This window comes from Mus musculus, chromosome 18 (genome assembly GCF_000001635.26).
Source record: "Mus musculus strain C57BL/6J chromosome 18, GRCm38.p6 C57BL/6J".
In the NCBI taxonomy this organism is placed as follows: domain Eukaryota; kingdom Metazoa; phylum Chordata; class Mammalia; order Rodentia; family Muridae; genus Mus; species Mus musculus.
In genome coordinates this window covers 17,217,821-17,234,385 of record NC_000084.6, presented here as the reverse complement: position 1 = coordinate 17,234,385, position 16,565 = coordinate 17,217,821, and positions in this window count along the sequence as shown.

Below are 16,565 nucleotides of genomic sequence, written 5' to 3'. Positions count from 1 at the left end.
TAATATACTTAGGATATTAAGATGAAAACTTTAAATAGTTATAAAATAAAATCTGCTTTTGGAATAAAAAAGCTAAATGTTCTCCATGTAAAACAAAAAAAGATAAACTATTACTTTCTCCATTAATATTTTTAATCATATATCCACTTTCTACCCTACTTTTATAATGCACATATTCTAAATCTCAATATTTTGGAAAAATTAAGCCATCCCCATTTGCCCACCTGTTGTGTCTCTCCTATTAACATGTTTTTTTTCCCAGATATTTTTTTATTAGCTACTTTCTTTATTTACATTTCAATGTAAATTCCTGGTTTCCCCTCTGAAAACCTCCATTCCCTTCCCCCATCCTCTGCTCACACTTCCTGGTCCTGGCATTCCCCTATACTTGGGCATAGAGACTTCACAGGACCAAAGACCTCTCCTCCCATTGATGACGACTAGGCCATCTTCTGCTACATATGCACCTGGAGCCATGAGTCCCACCATGTGGGATACTGGTTAGTTCATATTGTTATTCCTCCTATAGGGCTACAAACCCCTTCAGCATCTTGGGTCCTTTCTCTAGCTCCTCAATTGGGGACCCTGTACTCAGCCCAATGGTACGCTGTGAACCTCCACCTCTGTATTTGTCAGGCTCTGGCAGACCCTCTCAGGAGACAGATATAACAGGCTTCTGTCAGCAAGCACTTGTTGACATTTGCAAACGTGTCTGGGTTTGGTGATTGTATATGGCATGGATCTCTAGGTGGGGTGGTCTCTGCTCCACACTTTGTCTCTGTACCTCCTTCCATAGATATTTTGTTCCCCCTTCTAAGAAGCACTGAAGCATCCACACTTTGGTCTTTTTTTCTTCTTGAGCTTCATGTGGTCTGTGAATTGTATCTTGGATATTCTGACTTCTGGGCTAATATCCATTTATCAGTGAGTGCATATCATATGTGTTCTTTTGTGATTGGGTTACCTCACTCCGGCCATTAACATGTTTGATAGTTAAGGCAAAATTCCTTGGAAAGTCACTGTCAAGGGCTGCAGAGATGACTTAGAGATTAAGACAGTGTAATGCTCCTGCAGAAGACCTGAGTTCATCAATCCACAACCCTGTCTGCTGGCTAACAACTGCCTCTAACTCCAGCTCCAGGGAGTCTGATGCTTTCCTTCTTCTGTCTTCTCCTGGTAACTGCATACACGTGCATACATACAAGCAGAATCACAAACATATATACACAATTAAACACAAATCTTATTTAAAGGAAAGTGGCAGTAAAATGTTTTTAACATATCACATGACTGATAAAACATCATAGGTATGCATCTAATAAGGCCTTCGGTTTGTAGTCTTCTGGTTCATATAGTGTTGTGATAGAAAAGAATCTGAACATTCATTATTTGAAAATCTCTTGATTGAGTGTGCATCTAACATGGTTTCAAATGCTTGCATAGACCTTAGAAGATGATAGCATTAAGAAAGCTACATTCTAGCAGTAGTGACACTTTTCTAAGGCAGTGTGTGTTCTTTCCTACTAAATCCGTCCCAACCCTGATGTCTCATCTGTGGAAATCGAAAGTATAATGTGATCTAAGAACGAATCCAAGGTTATATGGTTAGCAAGAGGAGGACCTGAAATCCCTGGATGTGATATGATTCCAGTTATAGCATGTTGGCTGACAAAAGAGTTTGCAAGGCCCTTGAAAATTTCAGGGATATTCATCCAAAATGTATTTCTTAGCTGGGCCCACAGTTTGTTTTATTTTCTTGCCAGAACAATGAAAGCAGTTCATGGAGCTAACCCAATTATATTTATTTCTCTTCTTGATACAGAAATATTGTACAAGACAATATTGGACTGACATACCCCTCACCTTTAACTTATTAGAAAAGAAGGATCAGAAGAAGGAGAAGGAGGAGGAAGGAAGGAAGGAAGGAAGGAAGGAAGGAAGGGAGGGAGGGAGGGAGGGAGGGAGGGAGGGAGGGAGGGAGGGAGGGAGGGAGGGAGGGAGGGAGAGGGGGAGGGAGGGAGGGAAGGGGAGGGAGGGAAGGGGAGGGAGGGAGGAGGGAGGGAGGGAGGGAAGATGTGCTGTTATTTCTTTCTATGGTCTTCCACCTCTGTGGGTCTTTCATTTCTTAGAGGTCATCAGCCACTTGCCCACAAGGGTGAATGGAGCAGATATTGTTGGGATTTGTATTTAATTAACTTTTTTAGTTCTTAATAAAGCCAGAGCAGCCCTTCCTTAATAACAGAGACTGAGTCCTATTGATTTATTTAAACAACTTTAGCACAATTACTGGACAATTATCTCTAAATCTATTTTTCTATATCCTAGACAGCACTCTCCAAGTTGCTGTTTGAGTATTGTCTGGGTTATTTCTGCTCTGTCACTCTGTCTTCAGGGGCCACTTCTCTTGACCATGTACTCATCTCCCATCTCCTCTCATGGTGGCCTCATCTTCTCTCAGTCTTCCTTCTCTTCCTCTCTCTCCTTGTGGTCCCTACCTGCAACCCCAAGTCTGGTAACCAAAGCCCTGCCTACCTCCCTTGTAACTGACTGTAGCCACTTTTGTTTGACTAATAGCTTTAATTTGGAAGCAAGTTTTACACAACAAAGGCCAGTGTACATGAAAATTCACTAATCTGGGAGTAACCAGATCTTGGGGTTTCGAACTTAGCATTTGTACACACAGCACCAGGCAAACCTCCAACAGCAGAGGCAGTGGACAGAGTTTGGACAGCAGTGAGTATGACAGAATGACTTCCAGGAGCTGTTTCAGTGAGCTAGCTCTACTTTATTCATGGTGAACAAGAACTACTTTAAACTAGGGGTTTCACTCCCTATCACAGCCATTAGTGGCTGGCACTAATGGCTGGAAATGCTTCATTCTCATGAAGAGGAATGTCAAGAACCTGCCCCTTCTAGGCAGGTTCTTATTGGGAGAGAGGAAGTTGAATTTGTAACTTGACTACATAACAGTTTTCAGAGGTAGGGAGGTAAATTTTGCATGTAAATTCCACGTTGTGTTTTTTTAATGGCTGAGTAATACTCCATTGTGTAAATGTACCATATTTTCTTTATCCATTCTTAAGTGGAGGGATATCTAGGTTTTTTCCAGTTTCTGGTTATTATTTGAAAAAGTGTCCTTGTGGTAAGATGATGTGTTCTTTGGGTGTATGCCTAAGAATGCTATAGATTGATTTACAACTTTATGACAAACTGACTTGCTGGTTTTCATAGTGGCTGTACAAGTTTGAATTTCCTTATTCAACAGCCTTGAAAGAATGAGTTGTCACTTGTATTATTGAAATTAGCCATTCTGACAGGTGTGAGATGGACTCTCACAGTAGTTTTTATTTATATTTCCCTGGTGGCTAAGAATACTGAACAGTACATAAGTATTTTTCAGCCATTTGAGAATTGGAGAATTCTTTGTTTAGATGTGTACCCCCACTTTTAAAATTGGTTTATTTAGTTTTCCAACATCGAGTTTCTTGAGCTCATTACTATTTTGAATATTAGGTCTCTATTGGTAAAAATCTTTTGCTATTCCATAATCTAACTATGTAGATTAATAAACAGTTGTTCATTGCCTTACAAAATCTTTTCTGTTTTATGGAGTCCCATTTACTAATTTTTGATCTTAGTGATTGTGCTGATAGTGTTGATGGTTAGGAAGTTGTCTCCTGTACCAATATGTTCAAGGCTTTTTCCCATTTTCTCTTCTATCAGTGTACCTGATTTGATTTTGACGTCTATGAGCTACTTGGACTTGTGTTTTGTGCAAGGTGGTAAGTAGGAGTCTATTTGCATACTTCTATATGCCACGGAGTTTAACAAGCACCACTTTTAAAAGATGCTTTCTTGGCATGGTGGGGCATCTTTTAGGTATATGGTCACGAGTGGTATAACTGGTTCTTCAGGTAGATCTATTTCCAATTTTCTCAGTAAACTCCATATTGATTTTCGGAGTGTTTGTACCAGTTTGCAATCCCATCAGTAATGGAGGAGTGTTCCTCTTTTTCCATGTTCCCACCAACACGTGCCATCACCTGAGATTTGAATCTTAGCCATCCTGATCGGTATAAGGTAATGTTTCCGGGTCATTTTGATTTGCATTTCCCTGATGACAACAGACTTTGAACTTTTCTTTAAGTGCTTCTCTGCCATTCGATATTCCTCTGTTGTGAATATTCTGTTTATTTAGTTCTATGCCCCATTTTTTGATTGGCTTGTTTGGTTTTATAGAAGTAAGCTTCTTGATTTCTTTATATATTTTGGATATTAGCCCACTATAGCATGTGGAGTTAGTGAAATTTTGGTCCTAATCTGTAGGTTGCCAATTTGTCCTATTGCTTATGTCCTTTGCCTTACAGCAGGCATGCTCTCCAGTATGTTCATAGAGGCCTTATTTATAATAGCCAGAAACTAGAAACCCCCCCCCCAGATGTTCCACAAGGGAAGAATCAATACAGAAAATGTGGTTCACTTACATAATGGAATACTACTCAGCTATTAAGAACGAGGGCATCAATTGTTTTGTAGGCAAATAGATAAAATTAAAAAATATTATCCTGAGTGAGGTAACTCAGACCCAAAAGGACATGTAAGATATCTTCTCACTAATAAGTGGATATTAGCCAAAAAAAAGAGGACAGAATACCCAGAATAGAATCCACATAACTAAAGAAGGTTAACAAGCCTAAGGACTCAAGTGAAGATGCCTCAATCCCACTTGGGAGAGAAAAGAAACTATTCATGGGAGCATCAGAGGGAGGGAGGAACCTGGGTGGGAAAGGGGGCAGTGAGAGGAAAGGGAGAACATGATAAGATATTGGGGGTGAACTGGAGTGAAGTCCTGAAGGCCAGCAGAATGAATAGAAACAAGCAACCTCAGGAAGTGGGAGGTGGGGCAACCCTCTAGAATGTACCAGAGACCTGGGAGGAAAGAGACTTTCAGAACTCAAAGGGAGGGACCTTAGATGAAAAGCTCTACAGTGGGTAGAGGGAATTCCTAGAGTATACCTCCAGTAGAAAGATAGGACATCAAGTGGCAGGATGGGTTTGCCACAGTCAAAAACTCTGATCCAGAATTGCTCCTGTCTAAAGGAAATTCAGGGACAAAAATGGAGAAGAGACTGAGGGAAAGGAGGTCCAGTGACTGACCTAAATTGGGCTCCATCTCAAGGAGAGGCTCCAAGGCCTGACACTATTACTAATGCTATGGTGTGCTTACAGACAGAAGTCTAGCATGACTACCCTCCAAGAGCCCTAACAAGCAGCAGACCTAGAGAAATGCAAATACTTACACCCAACAGATGGACAAAAGCTGGGGACTTCTGTGGCTGAATTAGGGAAAGACTAAAAGAAGTTGTGGAGGAGGGTGACCCCATAAAACCAGCAGTATCAACTAACCTGAACCCCCATGAGATCTCTCAGACACTGAGCCACCAATCAGTCACTATATACTGACTGATATGAGGCCCCTGACATGTATACATCAGAGGACTGCCTGGTCTGGCCTCAGTGAGAGCAGATGCATCTAACCCTCGAGAGACTTGAGGCCCCAAGGAGTGTGGAGACCTGGCAGAATCAGGGTGAGGTGACATCCTCTTGGAGATGGGGAAGGAGGAATGTAATGAGGACCTGTCGGAGGCAGACCAACCAAGAGGGGGATAATGACTACACTGTAAAGAAAAAAAAAATAAAGATAATTTAAAACATAAATAAATAAATACAGATGCTTTCATTTTCAATGTATTTTTCTGGGTTCTTTGTCAAAAATCAGGTGTCCATAGTTGTGTGAATTTATGTCTGGTTCTTCGTCCATGTGTCTGTTTTTCTTTCAATAGCTTTTACTTTGTATTTTATTTTATATTTTATTTTTTACATGTATAAGGCTCTATGGTATAATTTGAAATCAGGGATGGTGATACCTCTAACAGTTCTTTTATTGTCCAGGATTCTATAAACTATCCTGAGATTTTGGTGTGTCTATATGAAATTGAATATTGTTCTTTCAAGATCTGTAGAAAATTGTGTTGGTTTTTTGATGAAGACTGCATTGAATTTGTAGATTAATTTTGTAGAATGATCATTTTTATTATGTTAATCTTATGAATCCATAAGCGTGGGAGATCTTTGCATATACTGATATCTTTTTCAATTTGTCTCTTCAAAAATGTCATATTTTTATTATATAAGTCTTTTACTTGCTTGGTTAGATTTACTCCAAGGTATTTTATATTATTTGAGGCTATTATGAAGGGTGTTGTTTGCCTGATTATTTTCTCAGCACATTTGTCATTTATATATAGGTGGAAAAGTGAAAGTGCTTACTAGCTGTAGGAGTTGTGGAATTATTAGGGTCCTTATGTATTCTATCATATCATCTGCAAAAAACAATACTTTGACTTTTGTCTTTCCAAATTGTACTCTTTGATATATTCAGTTTTCTTAGTGTTCTAGCTAGAACTTCAAGTACTTTATTGAATAGATATAGAAAGAACAGACAACCTTGTTTTATTCATTCCTTTAGTGAAATTGTTTTGAGTTTTTCTCTGTTTAATTTGAGGTAGGCTATAGGCTTGCTGTAAATTCCCTTCATTATGTGTAGGTGTGTCCCTACAACTCTGAACTTTCCAGGAATTTTATCATGAAGAGGTTTTAGCTGTTTTAGAATCTAATGAGATGATTATGTACTTTTTATTCTGTACATTTTTATGCTGAATTAGATTTACTGATTCATGTGTGTTGAAACAATTTGACATCTCTGAGATGAAGCCTACTTGATCATGGTGTTCTTAGTTTGCAAGTATTTTATTAAGCATTGTTGTATGTATATTCATAAGGGAAATTGGTTTGTAATTATTCTCTATTGAGTCTTTATGTGGTTTGAGTATCAGGGTAATTGTGGCCTCATAAAATGAACTGTAAAATGTTCCTTCTGTTTCTATTTTGGGGAATCATTTGAGGAGTGGTGGTATTACCTCTTCTTTAAAAGTCTGATAGAATTCTAGAATTCTGTGCTAAAACCACCTAATTCTGACCTTTTTCTTTTCTTCTTCTTCTTCTTCTTCTTCTTCTTCTTCTTCTTCTTCTTCTTCTTCTTCTTCTTCTTCTTCTTCTTCTTCTTCTTCTTCTTCTTTCTTCTTCTTTTTTGGTTGTTGTTGTAGGAGTTTAAATGACTGTTTCTATTTTCCTAGATATTGTAGTTATTGGGTTGTTCATTAGATGTTGATTTAACTTTGGTAAATGGTACCTATAAGATATTTATCCATTTCTTTTACATTTTCCAATGTGGAGGAGTACAGGTTTTTTTTTTGTTGTTGTTGTTTGTTTGTTTTGTTTTGTTTTTTTTTGAGACAGGATTTCTCTGTGTAGCCCTGGCAGTCCTGGAACTCACTCTGTAGACCAGGCTGTCCTCGAACTCAGAAATCCACCTGTCTCTGCCTCCCAAGTGCCAAGTGCTGGGACTAAAGGTATGGAGTACAGGTTTTTAAAAGTATGTCCTTATGATTCTTTGGATTTTCTCAGTGTCTGTTATCCCCTCTCTTTTTTTCTGATTTTATTAATATGTATGCTGTCTTTTAGTTATTTTGGATATGATTAGTCTATCTTGTTGATTTTCTCAAAGAACCAACTGTTTCATTGATTCTTTATATTGTTCTCTTTGTTTCTATTTTATTGATTTTAGCCCTCAATTTGATAATTTCTTGCTGTCTACTCCCCTTGGGTGTGCTTATTTCTTTATCGTGTAAAGTTTTCAGGTATGTTGTTAAGTTGCTAGTATGAGACCCCCAGATTTCTTTATGAAGGCACTTGCTATAAAAATTTCCCTTAACACTGCTTTCATGTGTTCTATAAGTTTGGCTATGTTGCATATTCATTTCCTAGAAACTCTTTAATGTAATTTATTTCTATCTTGATGCATTTCTCTTTTTTTTTTTTTTTTTGAGCTTACAATTTCTTTTATTTGCTAATTTCTTTTTTTATTAGGTATTTATTTCATTTACATTTCCAATGCTTTCTCAAAAGTCCCACACATGCTCCCTAGCCACTCCCCCGCCCACCCACTCCCACTTCTTGGCCCTGGCGTTCCCCTGTACTAAGGCATATAAAGTTTGCAAGACCAATGGGCCTCTCTTTCCACTGATGGCCGACTAGGCCATCTTCTGATACATATGCAGCTAGAGACAAGAGCTCCTGAGGGTACTGGTTATTTCATATGGCTCTTCCATCTATAGGGTTGCAGATCCCTTTAGCTCCTTGGTTACTTTCTCTAGCTCCTCCATTGGGCGCCCTGTGATACATCCAATAGCTGACTGTGAGCATCCACTTATGTGTTTGAAGGCCCCGGCATAGTCTCACAAGAGACAGCTACATCTGGGTCCTTTCAATAAAATCTTGCTAGTGTATGCAATGGTGTCAGCGTTTGGAAGCTGATTATGGGATGGATCCCCGGATATGGCAGTCTCTAGATGGTCCATCCTTTCATCTCAGCTCCAAAGTATGTCTCTGTAACTCCTTCCATGGGTGTTTTGTTCCCAATTCTAAGAAGGGGCACAGTGTCCACACGTTGGTCTTTGTTCTTCTTCAGTTTCATGTGTTTCTCAAATTTTATCTTATATCTTGGGTATTCTAAATTTCTGAGCTAATATCCACTTATCAGTAAGTACATAGAGTTTGAGTTCTTTTGTGATTGGATTACCTCAATCAGGATAATGCCCTCCAGGTCCATCCATTTGCCTAGGAATTTCATAAATCCATTATTTTGAACAGCTGAGTAGTACTCCATTGTGTAAATGTACCTCATTTTCTGTATCCATTCCTCTGTTGAGGGGCATCTGGGTGCTTTCCAGCTTCTGGCTATTATAAATAAGGCTGCTATGAACATAGTGGAGCATGTGTCCTTCTTACCAATTGAAACATCTTCTGAATATATGCCCAGGAGAGGAATTGCAGGATCCTCCGGTAGTACTATGTCGAATTTTCTGAGGAACTGCCAGACTGATTTCCAAAGTGGTTGTACAAGCTTGCAATCCCACCAACAATGGAGGAGTGTTTCTCTTTCTCCACATCCTCGTCAGCATCTACTGTGACATGAATTTTTGATCTTAGCCATTCTGACTGGTGTGAGGTAGAATCTCAGGGTTGTTTTGACTTGCATTTCCCTGATGATTAAGGATGCTGAACATTTTTTCAGGTGCTTCTCAGCCATTCGGTATTCCTCACGTGAGAATTCTTCTGGTTTTTTTTTTTTTTTTTGGCTCTGAGCCCCATTTTTTAATAGGGTTATTTGATTTTCTGGAGTCCACCTTTTTAAGTTCTCTATATATATTGGATATTAGTCCCCTATCTGATTTAGGATAGGTAAAGATCCTTTCCCAATCTGTTGGTGGCCTTTTTGTCTTATTGACAGTATCTTTTGCCTTGCAGAAGCTTTGCAATTTTATGAGGTCCCATTAGTCAATTCTCGATCTTACAGCACAAGCCATTGCTGTTCTATCCAGGAATTTTTCCCCTGTACCCTTTCTTCAAGGTTTTTCCCTATTTTCTCCTCTATAAGTTTCAGTGTCTCTGGTTTTATGTGGAGTTCCTTAATCCACTTAGATTTGACCTTAGTACAAGGAGATAGGAATGGATCAATTTGCATTCTTCTACATGATAACTGCCAGTTGTGCCAGTACCATTTGTTGAAAATGCTGTCTTTTTTCCACTGGATGGTTTTAGCTCCCTTGTCAAAGATCAAGTGACCATAGGTGTGTGTGTTCCTTTCTGGGTCTTCAATTCTATTCCATTGGTCTACTTGTCTGTCGCTATACCAGTACCATGCAGTTTTTATCACAATTGCTCTGTAGTACAGCTTTAGGTCAGGCATGGTGATTCCACCGGAGGTTTTTTTATCTTTGAGCAGAGTTTTTGCTATCCTAGGCTTTTTGTTATTCCAGATGAATTTACAGATTGCCCTTTCTAATTTGTTGAAGAACTGATTTGTAATTTTGATGAGGATTGCATTGAATCTGTAAATTGCTTTTGGCAAGATAGCCATTTTTTTTTCTTTCCATTTTTTATTAGGTATTTAGCTCATTTACATTTCCAATGCTATACCAAAAGTCCCCCATACCCACCCACCCCCACTCCCCTACCCGCCCACTCCCCCTTTTTGGCCCTGGCGTTCCCCTGTTCTGGGGCATATAAAGTTTGTGTGTCCAATGGGCCTCTCTTTCCAGTGATGGCCGACTAGGCCATCTTTTGATACATATGCAGCTAGAGTCAAGAGCTCCGGGGTACTGGTTAGTTCATAATGTTGATCCACCTATAGGGTTGCAGATCCCTTTAGCTCCTTGGCTACTTTCTCTAGCTCCTCCATTGGGAGCCCTGTGATCCATCCATTAGCTGACTGTGGGCATCCACTTCTGTGTTTGCTAGGCCCCGGCATAGTCTCACAAGAGACAGCTACATCTGGGTCCTTTCGATAAAATCTTGCTAGTGTATGCAATGGTGTCAGCGTTTGGATGCTGATTATGGGGTGGATCCCTGGATAAGGCAGTCTCTACATGGTCCATCCTTTCATCTCAGCTCCAAACTTTGTCTCTGTAACTCCTTCCAAGGGTGTTTTGTTCCCACTTCTAAGGAGGGGCATAGTGTCCACACTTCAGTCTTCATTTTTCTTGAGTTTCATGTGTTTAGGAAATTGTATCTTATATCTTGGGTATCCTAGGTTTTGGGCTAATATCCACTTATCAGTGAGTACATATTGTGTGAGTTCCTTTGTGAATGTGTTACCTCACTCAGGATGATGCCCTCCAGGTCCATCCATTTGGCTAGGAATTTCATAAATTCATTCTTTTTAATAGCTGAGTAGTACTCCATTGTGTAGATGTACCACATTTCCTGTATCCATTCCTCTGTTGAGGGGCATCTGGGTTCTTTCCAGCTTCTGGCTATTATAAATAAGGCTGCTATGAACATAGTGGAGCATGTGTCCTTCTTACCAGTTGGGGCATCTTCTGGATATATGCCCAGGAGAGGTATTGCTGGATCCTCCGGTAGTACTATGTCCAATTTTCTGAGGAACCGCCAGACGGATTTCCAGAGTGGTTGTACAAGCCTGCAATCCCACCAACAATGGAGGAGTGTTCCTCTTTCTCCACATCCTCGCCAGCATCTGCTGTCACCTGAATTTTTGATCTTAGACATTCTGACTGGTGTGAGGTGGAATGTCAGGGTTGTTTTGATTTGCATTTCCCTGATGATTAAGGATGTTGAACATTTTTTCAGGTGCTTCTCTGCCATTCGGTATTCCTCAGGTGAGAATTCTTTGTTCAGTTCTGAGCCCCATTTTTTAATGGGGTTATTTGATTTTCTGAAGTCCACCTTCTTGAGTTCTTTATATATGTTGGATATTAGTCCCCTATCTGATTTAGGATAGGTAAAGATCCTTTCCTAATCTGTTGGTGGTCTCTTTGTCTTATTGACGGTGTCTTTTGCCTTGCAGAAACTTTGGAGTTTCATTAGGTCCCATTTGTCAATTCTCGATCTTAGAGCACAAGCCATTGCTGTTCTGTTCAGGAATTTTTCCCCTGTGCCCATATCTTCAAGGCTTTTCCCCACTTTCTCCTCTATAAGTTTCAGTGTCTCTGGTTTTATGTGAAGTTCTTTGATCCATTTAGATTTGACCTTAGTACAAGGAGATAAGTATGGATCGATTCGCATTCTTCTACATGATAACAACCAGTTGTGCCAGCACCAATTGTTGAAAATGCTGTCTTTCTTCCACTGGATGGTTTTAGCTCCCTTGTGGAAGATCAAGTGACCATAGGTGTGTGGGTTCATTTTTGGGTCTTCAATTCTATTCCATTGGTCTACTTGTCTGTCTCTATACCAGTACCATGCAGTTTTTATCACAATTGCTCTGTAGTAAAGCTTTAGGTCAGGCATGGTGATTCCACCAGAGGTTCTTTTATCCTTGAGAAGAGTTTTTGCTATCCTAGGTTTTTTGTTATTCCAGATGAATTTGCAAATTGCTCCTTCTAATTCGTTGAAGAATTGAGTTGGAATTTTGATGGGGATTGCATTGAATCTGTAGATTGCTTTTGGCAAGATAGCCATTTTTACAATGTTGATCCTGCCAATCCATGAGCATGGGAGATCTTTCCATCTTCTGAGATCTTCTTTAATTTCTTTCTTCAGAGACTTGAAGTTTTTATCATACAGATCTTTCACTTCCTTAGTTAGAGTCACTCCGAGATATTTTACATTATTTGTGACTATTGAGAAGGGTGTTGTTTCCCTAATTTCTTTCTCAGCCTGTTTATTCTTTGTGTAGAGAAAGGCCATTGACTTGTTTGAGTTAATTTTATATCCAGCTACTTCACCGAAGCTGTTTATCAGGTTTAGGAGTTCTCTGGTGGAATTTTTAGGGTCACTTATATATACTATCATATCATCTGCAAAAAGTGATATTTTGACTTCCTCCTTTCCAATTTGTATCCCCTTGATCTCCTTTTGTTGTCGAATTGCTCTGCCTAATACTTCAAGTACTATGTTTAAAAGGTAGGGAGAAAGTGGGCAGCCTTGTCTAGTCCCTGATTTTAGTGGGATTGCTTCCAGCTTCTCTCCATTTACTTTGATGTTGGCTCCTGGTTTGCTGTAGATTGCTTTTATCATGTTTAGGTATGGGCCTTGAATTCCTGATCTTTCCAGAACTTTTATCATGAATGGGTGTTGGATCTTGTCAAATGCTTTTTCTGCATCTAACGAGATGATCATGTGGTTTTTGTCTTTGAGTTTGTTTATATAGTGGATTACATTGATGGATTTTCGTATATTAAACCATCCCTGCATCCCTGGAATAAAACCTACTTAGTCAGGATGGATGATTGCTTTAATGTGTTCTTGGATTCGGTTAGCGAGAATTTTATTGAGGATTTTTGCATCGATATTCATAAGAGAAATTGGTCTGAAGTTCTCTATCTTTGTTGGATCTTTCTGTGGTTTAGGTATCAGAGTAATAGTGGCTTCATAAAATGAGTTGGGTAGAGTACTTTCTACTTCTATCTTGTGAAAAAGTTTGTGCAGAACTGGAATTAGATCTTCTTTGAAGGTCTGATAGAACTCTGCACTAAACCCGTCTGGTCCTGGGCTTTTTTTGGCTGGGAGACTATTTATAACTGCTTCTATTTCTTTAGGGGATATGGGACTGTTTAGAAGGTCAACTTGATCCTGATTCAACTTTGGTACCTGGTATCTGTCCAGAAATTTGTCCATTTCGTCCAGGTTTTCCAGTTTTGTTGAGTATAGCCTTTTGTAGAAGGATCTGATGGTGTTTTGGATTTCTTCAGGATCTGTTGTTATGTCTCCCTTTTCAGTTCTGATTTTGTTAATTAGGATTTTGTCTCTGTGCCCTCTAGTGAGTCTAGCTAAGGGTTTATCTATCTTGTTGATTTTCTCAAAGAACCAACTCCTCGTTTGGTTAATTCTTTGAATAGTTCTTCTTGTTTCCACTTGGTTGATTTCACCCCTGAGTTTGATTATTTCCTGCCGTCTACTCCTCTTGGGTGAATTTGCTTCCTTTTTTTCTAGAGCTTTTAGATGTGTTGTCAAGCTGCTAGTATGTGCTCTCTCCCGTTTCTTCATGGAGGCACTCAGAGCTATGAGTTTCCCTCTTAGAAATGCTTTCATTGTGTCCCAAAGGTTTGGGTACGTTGTGGCTTCATTTTCATTAAACTCTAAAAAGTCTTTAATTTCTTTCTTTATTCCTTCCTTGACCAAGGTATCATTGAGAAGAGTGTTGTTCAGTTTCCACGTGAGTGTTGGCTTTCTGTTATTTTTTTTGTTATTGAAGATCAGCCTTAGTGCATGGTGATCTGATAGGATACATGGGACAATTTCAATATTTTTGAATCTGTTGAGGCCTGTTTTGTGACCTATTATGTGGTCAATTTTGGAGAAGGTACCATGAGGTGCTGAGAAGAAGGTATATCCTTTTGTTTTAGGATAAAATGTTCTGTAGATATCTGTCAGATCCATTTGTTTCATCACTTCTGTTAGTTTCAGTGTGTCCCTGTTTAGTTTCTGTTTCCATGATCTGTCCATTGGTGAAAGTGGTGTGTTGAAGTCTCCCACTATTATTGTGTGAGGTGCAATGTGTGCTTTGAGCTTTACTAAAGTTTCTTTAATGAATGTGGCTGCCCTTGTATTTGGAGCATAGATATTCAGAATTGAGAGTTCCTCTTGGAGGATTTTACCTTTGATGAGAACGAAGTGCCCCTCCTTGTCTTTTTTGATGACTTTGGATTGGAAGTCAATCTTATCAGATATTAGGATGGCTACTCCAGCTTGTTTCTTCATACCATTTGCTTGGAAAATTGTTTTCCAGCCTTTTATTCTGAGGTAGTGTCTATCTTTTTCTCTGAGATGTGTCTCCTGTAAACAGCAAAATGTTGGGTCTTGTTTGTGTAGCCAGTTTGTTAGTCTATGTCTTTTTATTGGGGAGTTGAGACCATTGATGTTAAGAGATATTAAGGAAAAGTAATTGTTGCTTCCTGTTATTTTTGTTGTTAAAGTTGGCATTCTGTTCTTGTGGCTGTCTTCTTTTAGGTTTGTTGAGGGATTACCTTCTTGTTTTTTCTAGGGCATTGTTCCCGTTCTTGTATTGCTTCTTTTCTGTTATTAACCTTTGAAGGGCTGGATTCGTGGAGAGATAATGTGTGAATTTGGTTTTGTCGTGGAATACTTTGGTTTTTCCATCTATGGTAATTGAGAGTTTGGCTGGGTATAGTAGCCTGGGCTGGAATTTGTGTTCTCTTAGTGTCTGTATAACATCTGTCCAGGCTCTTCTGGCTTTCATAGTCTCTGGTGAAAAATCTGGTGTAATTCTGATAGGCTTGCCTTTGTATGTTATTTGACCTTTTTCCCTTACTGCTTTTAGTATTCTATCTTTATTTAGTGCATTTGTTGTTCTGATTATTATGTGTCGGGAGGAATTTCTTTTCTGGTCCAGTCTATTTGGAGTTCTGTAGGCTTCTTGTATGTTCATAGGTATCTCTTTCTTTATATTTGGGAAGTTTTCTTCAATAATTTTGTTAAAGATGTTTGCTGGTCCTTTGAGTTGAAAATCTTCATTCTCATCCACTCCTATTATCCGTAGGTTTGGTCTTCTCATTGTGTCCTGGATTTCCTGGATATTTTGAGTTAGGATCTTTTTGCATTTTTCATTTTCTTTGATTGTTGTGCCGATGTTCTCTATGGAATCTTCTGCACCTGAGATTCTCTCTTCCATCTCTTGTATTCTGTTGCTGATGCTCAAATCTATGGTTCCAGATTTCTTTCCTAGGGTTTCTATCTCCAGTGTTGCCTCACTTTGAGTTTTCTTTATTGTTTCTACTTCCCTTTTTAGGTCTAGTATGGTTTTGTTCATTTCCATCACCTGTTTGTATGTTTTTTCCTCTTTTTCTGTAAGGACTTCTACCTGTTTGATTGTGTTTTCCTGTTTTTCTTTAAGGACTTGTAACTCTTTAGCAGTGTTCTCCTGTATTTCTTTAAGTGATTTATTAAAGTCCTTCTTGATGTCCTCTACCATCATCATGAGATAATCTTTTAAATCTAGGTCTAGGTTTTCGGGTGTGTTGGGGTGCCCTGGAATGGGCGAAGTGGGAGTGCTGGGTTCTGATGATGGTGAGTGGTCTTGGTTCCTGTTAGTAGGATTCCTACGTTTACCTTTCGCCATCTGGTAATCTCTGGAGTTAGTAGTTATAGTTGACTCTGTTTAGAGATTGTTCTTCTGGTGATTCTGTTACCGTCTCTCAGCAGACCTGGGAGACAGATTCTCTCCTCTGAGTTTCAGTGCTCAGAGCACTCTCTGCTGGAAAGCTCTCTTACAGGGAAGGTGCGCAGATATCTTGTTTTTGGACCTCCTCCTGGTCGAAGAAGAAGGCCCAAAACAGGGCCTCTCTCAGAAGCTGTGTTGCTTTGGCAGTTCCCAGAAGCTGTCAGCTTCTGTGGTGCAGACTCTCACCTGTGCAGACTAAATTCCTAAGTTCCAGGGAGTCCTGGAACCAAGATGGCGACCGCTGCTCCTGAGGCTGAGGCTGCCTCCCGAGCCAGGCGGACACCTGTCCTCTGGTCTGGAAGGTGGCCGGCTGTCTGCGGCCCGCTAAGGGTGCTGACTCAGCGGCTCTGTGCTTCCGCCCGTCCCAGAAGCTGTCCTGTTCTCTGGCGCACCCTCTAACCTGTTCAGACTAATTTCCTAGGTCCCGCGGAGTCCCTTGATGCATTTCTCATTAGAGAGTTGTTCAGTTTCCAATATGATTTGTAAGCTTTGTGTTGTTATTTCAATACAGCTTTAACTACTGGTAGTCTGATATGTTGCAGGTGGTTATTTTAGGTTATTTTTTTTTATATCTGTCAATACTTGATTTGTGTTTGTTGCCCATTTTGAAGAAAGTTCTGTGAGGTGCCAAGAAGAAGATATATTATGTGTGTGTGTGTGTGTGTGTGTGTGTGTGTGTGTGTGTGTGTTGAGTTTGGGTAGAATGTTCTGTAAATTTCTGTAAGCCTCATTTGATTTA